This window comes from Chanodichthys erythropterus, chromosome 14 (assembly GCF_024489055.1).
Source record: "Chanodichthys erythropterus isolate Z2021 chromosome 14, ASM2448905v1, whole genome shotgun sequence".
NCBI classification, from domain to species: domain Eukaryota; kingdom Metazoa; phylum Chordata; class Actinopteri; order Cypriniformes; family Xenocyprididae; genus Chanodichthys; species Chanodichthys erythropterus.
The window spans coordinates 34915474-34922632 of record NC_090234.1 but is presented as its reverse complement, the minus strand read 5'-3'; positions in this window follow the sequence as shown (position 1 = coordinate 34922632).

Here is a 7159-nt window from a genome sequence, read left to right as displayed (position 1 = left end):
AAAGATTTGAATGAAAGAAATAAAGTCAGAGTGGTTTGTAATAAGTGAAGATGCAGTGATCTAGAGAGATCTGTTAGTGTTTAATGTTTCTGTTATCTGTGTTTTGTGAGGTTACCATTGTGCTGGAGAGTAAAGCCTGCTTCAGTCAGTTATGATCCAGAAACACTGATGTTCTTCTGCATGTTGCTTTATTTAAAGACTGCAGTAACTGTGTATTTGTTGATGCAGTGATACAGCAGTTACATTAGTTCATGCAGATGTCAGCTAATGACCAGGGACGTGCACAGGAATTTTGAGGGGCAGTTGCTCTGACCTAAAAAAAAAAAAAGGGCACCCCCCCCCCTCTCTCTCTCTCAAAAAAAAAAAAAATCATGGCCCAGGTGTGCATTATTTTTCTACTAATTCAACGGCCCGTCGTCAATTATTCCTTACTTGAATCACAGCTTAAATAGTGTTTTGACATCGACAACCCAAGTGCATTTTATCTCAAACTTGTGTCTAGTTAACTTTCTAAAGTAGCATTCGCTTCTTGGGTCGACATTAACACACTGACAAAATTATATTCAGAATTAAAAGTATTTTTATACCACTTTTTAATGTGTGATTGTGTAAAGATTTTCACAAGATACCAAGCTTTCGCGTCACTTTCGGACGGGTGCCCGAATATGGAAGTGAATGAGGCTTTGCGATTTTTGTTTATCTAGGCCTACGTGAAATTCTGCATCCATTGTACGATTTTTTTAATTTATTTTTTTCCACCTCAGAAGGGCAACGTGAGTCGAGAAGGGCATATGGGCAGTTGCCCGGGCAACCTGAGCAACCCCCCTGTGCACATCCCTGCTAATGACTTTGAAAAAAAGGTTTCATAATAATCCAGAATTACCTGTAAAGAGCTTTTTTTAAAAGACGTTCAAGAAAAATTGTTTTTGTTTGAACAGCCACTTTTGTTAGGCAATTTAACTCTAATTTTCAATTCAATTTTTTGACAAGGGCAGCAGAGACGTTCTGAGAACATTTCCAAATAAAATATGGTTCCCTATACGTTCAGGGAATGTTTTGAATGTTCTGTGAAGGTCCACCAAATAACGTCCTCCAAACCTTAAAAGAACTCCACATTGTGACCGTCTCTGAACGTACTGGGAACATTAACACCAGTGGGGACGTTCTGAGAATGTTCTGGGAACGTAAAATTTCTAGCGGGGGTAGATAGCTCTGTGAATGTTTATATGGTAGTGGAGTGAATGGGACACTACACCTTATTCAAATTTAAATATCTAAATACAGTTTGCTTTAATAGGATTAATAGGAAAACCCTGGTGTACTCCATGAATCCTATTCAAACAAAGCGCTTGAATGTGACAAGCTCAGTCACAATTGCGGAAGTGGGAAGTAGGAAATTTCCAATGGCATGTCAAGGCAGCATAAGAGGTGTTTCCTTCGTGCATCGCTACACTATGGACAATGGACTTACTTTGCTCATAAAATTTTGCTAAATTTGTAATAAAATGCACAGTGAAGAAAATGTGCTAAACTCTCTTCCAAAGTCAAACACACTGGATCACGTCATCCTGTGTTCACAGTTTTCTGCTCCTACTGACTCTTCTCAAAGTCATTTTAGTGGTTCAGATTTGACTGAGCAGTGTTTACCTTTTTCTTTTTTTTTTGGATGTGACATTAAAGAATGGGTGGGTGGCCATAATTGGTCAGTGATATAGAGTCCCTTTGCCTCCAGAGTATTCACATTAATGAAAGCAGGAGCAGACCAAATGATGTTAAATTACCTTACTAAGCCAATACGGGTTGGAGTTAAATGGAGCTTCTATTATATATTTTGCACAGAGAAAATGAATAGGACAAAAATCAGACCAAGATTCCTATTAAAAAACAAAAGTTCATTTGATAAGCGTCAGCTTAGTGGGACATTTATTTAACAAAATTTTAGTGTATTGTTTAGTTTACTGCCTGATGTCATAAAAGCTGAAACATGCTCTGAAACAAAAACAAAGGACAATTACAACATTGATTTGACTGGAATATCTCTGGCACTATTTCATAGTTTCACACCAGAAAAAAGTTAACGCATCTACATAGAAAAGTCTAACGATGTTGTTTTAAAGCAAAAACTTTATTCAAACGTTTGTTAATAAGAAAGTTTTATTGTTTAAGAAAGTTATTTTTACATATACCAACACTGCAGTGCAAAAGAAGAAAAAAGTGAAAGAACTGAATTTTTTATAGCGCTACAACTTTCCATCAGGAAACATACTGCAAGCTTTTCTTTCTGTCACTGCAAAACAGAAATTGCTCAGAACCTTTTGTAAGACAAAAGCACTCATAACATGAAACTTTAAAACAGAAGAAAAGGGAGACAGATAACAGAACACCAGCACTGTTCAAAGTATTTTCTCACTAAATAAAGCAACTTTGTCCATCAGAAAAAGTGCTTAGTTTCACACACGTGGGATGCTGTGCTATAATGTGAACGTAGTCATGTCTGAAGGGGTTGCAGTTTCTCTGCAGGAACATAACACTGCACCAATAAAATCTCTAATGATGTCATTTATAAAGTAAAAACTTACTACCATTTTTTTATATAATATTATTGTCGAGTTATTTTTACACATACCAATTGTGGCAAAACATCGTCACTGTCCAAGCAGAATAAACAACTTGAAATGAGCTTTAAAATAAATAATAATAAGCTTTAAACTATACTTTGCAAAATGAAACTGAGAAACACAAAACAGTTACTCCTTTAAATCACTATATTATATTGTTATTGTGTCTAATAATAGCTAAAACATGAAGAAATTCAAAACTTTATTTTTTATTGTTCTTAATCACATCCATGACACTAAAACCACTCATTCTTTCTCACTTTCCGATGAATGTTACAGGGTTAGCTCACCCAAAAATGAAAATTCTGTCATTAATTACTTACCCTTATGTCGTTCTACATCCGTAAGACCACAAATTAAGATATTTTTGATCAAATCCGATGGCTCAGTAAGGCCTGGATTGCCAGCAAGATCATTAACACTTTCAATACCCAGAAAGCTACTAAAGACGTATTTAAAACAGTTCATGTGACTACAGTGAATACAAGAACAAGAATACTTTTTGTGCGCCAAAAAAAACAAAATAACGACTTTATTCAAATATCTAGTGATGGCCGATTTCAAAACACTGCTTCATGAAGCTTTGAAGCTTTACAAATCTTTTGTTTTGAATCACTGGTTCGGAGCGTGTATCAAACTGCCAAAGTCACGCCCCCCAGTGGTGGACCATTGAAATTTCGAAACACTTATGATGTAACGAAGCCTTTGTCAGACTTTGTCAGTTTGATACACACTCCGAACCACTGATCTGAAACATAAGATTCGTAAAGCTAATTCGAAGCTTCATGAAGCAGTGTTTTGAAATCGCCTATCACTAGATATTGTTGAATAAAGTTGTTATTTAATTTTTTTGCCGCACAAAACGTGTTCTCATCACTTAATAACATTAAGGTCGAACCAATGTAGTCACATGAACTGTTTTAAATGTCTTTATTGCTTTCTGGGCATTGAAAGTGTTAATTGTCTTGTTGGCAATAGAGGCCTCACTGAGCCATCGGATTTCATCAAAAATACCCTAATTCATGTTCCGAAGATGAACGAAGGTCTTACAGATGTGGAAAGACATGAGGGTGAGTAATTAATGACAGAATTTTCATTTTTGGGTGAACTATCTGTTTAAAGATCTGGTTTGGTAACTGAAAGATTGCAGGGTTGAATATGTCATGTACTCAGTGTACATTAAGTCAATTTGTATAATGAGCTACATGATTAATTATGGCTTTGCAGCTCTTTGCACTGGCACCAGCTCATATGTGCACCTGCAGCAGCTGTTGTGGCAGTACTGCTATGCAATTCGGCCCCTACTCACTGCAAGGACAGGTTAATGGAGCTAAGGACCTCTGACATCTCTGGTCATTTCCATTCAGAACTTTTATGATTGAACAGATCAAAGTCATAACTGCTGACCTGTCCGGCTCCATCGAGTCCATGTAACCGCACAGGTCCCCTTTCTGCTAGCTGCTTTCTCAAGTTTATGAGGGAACAAAACAATAACCCAGATGTCCATTAGACGCCCTGTTACACATGCAGACAACTAAAGCCGGTGTGTTGTATTCCAGTCTTCAAGCTGAAGAAGCTGGATGCAAGACGTTTGAATAATCTCAATCTAAAAATCTGGTTTCTCTCAAGGCTTTTTTTCCCTCCATTTGTGTCACCTGATGAAGTTTGGGCTCCTTGCCACTGTCGCCTTTGACTTGCTTAGTTGGGATTTCAAGGCAACATAATATTCAGTAATGTTATTGATTTGACAACACAGACACTATCGCATGAGAAGAAAACTTGAACTGAATTAAGCTGGATGATGACACTATTGTAGAGCTGCTTTATCCCTGAATCAAATTCATTTCATAATTGACAAATTTTGCAACGTTTACTGTTACTGAACTGAATTAACATTAAGCTGACTCGAGCTGAATAATGACACTATTGTCATCTATACAGATGCTCACAGCTGAATTGAACTTGCTTCATAATTGACCCTTCGTCAGGAGTTTGATTGACAAGCGATCTAACCAATCCACCATTTTGTCCGACAAAGCAGTCAGGAGTTAGAAGATTAACCTCGGTGGACTTAAACTTGAAAAATGGTGTGTACTGACATCTTTGCACGTTTTAAACAACATTCCTTCTCATGTTCATTCATGTTTATTTGATGCTATAAATTAATTAGTAGGAAGAGATGATCGGTTCACGATCGAGCCTCTTGAGCCGAGGCGCTACAACAATCTGTGACGACACATTAAAGAGCCACAAAACGGTTTTTATTGTTCGAATTTCTTGAAAAAAATACACAGTTTGAAAGCTGGGACTTTGTTTAATATCATAAGTAACCTGCTCTCTCTTGTCTATCGACGTGTTGTCAGTTTCCGCTTTGCTTCGCGATGTATTTATCACTGTGTGTGGCGTGACAGCGCCACGGCATGTCGGACAAAGCAACAGTAACTAAGGGGGGCGGGTCTTTGCGAAGGGTCATTTGATCAACTTTACAGTTATTGAACTGAACTAACACTGAACCAAAGTCCCTTTTAAGACAAGTAATATCACTCGGCGGCCATCTTTGAAACGCCTCTCGGGCATCCTGGATCAGCATGCGCAGATCTAAATGCGTGTCTCTTGTGCCTCATTTTGGAGGCGCGAGTCTGACTGTTTCTATAGAAACCGGTACTTCTAACGGCCGCTGCAGTGATGCGATGACATTACCAGACGTCGATTGGCTCTTATTTAGAAGGCGGGACTTATTCCGCCATATTGCGTGTTACACTTTCTCCCATTCAAAACAATACGAGTGACACGTCTTTTGTTATTCTATAGTCTTTGACTGAACTGAGCTGAATAGTGACACTATTGTATTTTTAGAGCTGCTCTATGGCAGAATTTGTCTCATATTTGAGGAAGTTTGCATCATTGCTTGTTATTTTTTGTTTACTACTGTAAAGCTGCTTTGAAACAGTCAGTATGAAGCGCTTTATAAATAATGGTGACTTTAAAGATGATTAATGTGTACAGATTATCAGCATGTGTTTCATGGGAATTGAACCCCTGACCTTAGCTTTGTGCTGCCAGTTGAGCTACTGGAACAAAACAGAATATATAATGGTCTTAAAACAACACATATTTAGTTTGGTTTATGCCATTGTAGCCAGCTTATGCTAGTCGGCTTCCTTCATTAGTAGAGCGTGGCTGTCAGAGCAAAGGTGTTTTGGGATTAAAATGAGATGAGTGCGTGATCAAAAAGTCTGTCACTCTCCTGACCGCTGCGTTTCCGCTTGCCTGGATCTCTTAATTGCTTGAAGTCTCGAGACATGCTGCTTTGGTTTAGCCACGTCTCCGCACATTAGAGCCGCACAACTGAATCCAAACATGCCGTCTGCTCGTTCCATCCACCGTCTGTTCTTGGAATGAAAGTGACTCACCTTGATGAGATTCAGCCAAGTAGAGTCCCCATCCAAACATGCTCACTGATTATCATCAAGCTCCATTATGTTTCATTGGACTTTGCTATTGATTTGCTCAAAGTGTGGGTTCCACGTGCACCTTCTCATTCAGCGGGCTATCACAGTCAGGGCTGGAGCGAGATGGCTGGTAATGCCTCTGTGACCATGTTGCGCACATCCCTGCCAGCCATCTGCTGCTTTCTGCAATCATGTATCCTTAAATTAACTGCAGAGAAATCTCTACAGCTTATCAAAAATACTTGTAAACTTGCATGAGGCAATTACATGTTTGGTTAAGGGCACTGTAAAATGTGAAAATCAGAAATTAGATCATTTTAAAAAGTTACTTACATTACTTTTAATACTTAATATTAAAGGGTTAGTTTCTGAAAATCTGGATTCTGAAAATCCGATGGCTCAGTGAGGCCTCCATTGCCAGCAAGATAATTAACACTTTCAGATGCCCAGAAAGCTACTAAAGTCATATTTAAAACAGTTCATGTGACTACAGTGGTTCAACCTTAATGTTATGAAGTGACAAGAATATTTTTTGTGCGCCTAAAAAACAAAATAACTTTATTCAACAATATCTAGTGACGGGCGATTTCAAAACACTGCTTCATGAAGCTTCGAAGCTTTACGAATCTTTGGTTTCAAATCAGTGGTTCAATCAGTGTGTATCAAACAGCCAAAGTTTGATACACAAAAGGTGTGTAAACTGATGAGCACAACTGTAACTGGTGAAACCGGATGCAACCATCCTTTATTTTTGTTTTCTATTTACTTGTATTTTTCATAAGACAAGGGTGCTGTTCATCTGTCGCAGAAGAAGTCCGCTGGGAAACGTCTTGCCGGAAACATGAAAGGGCATACAGAGCATGTGAGGACTGAAAGCTGCAACAGAAAACAAATCAATGGCTATAAAAGTGTCACCTAGATTGACAGTGAGCTCTGTTTACAACAGAGCGTGCGTCATGTGCTCAGGAACAGGAACCATGGCGGAACAGAGCGCATGGATGGGGAACAAAGCCAAAATGGATTTTATGAAATTGCTTGTCACTGAATGAAAACACCTGTTTAAGACAATCTTCTCCCAGGATGCCTGTT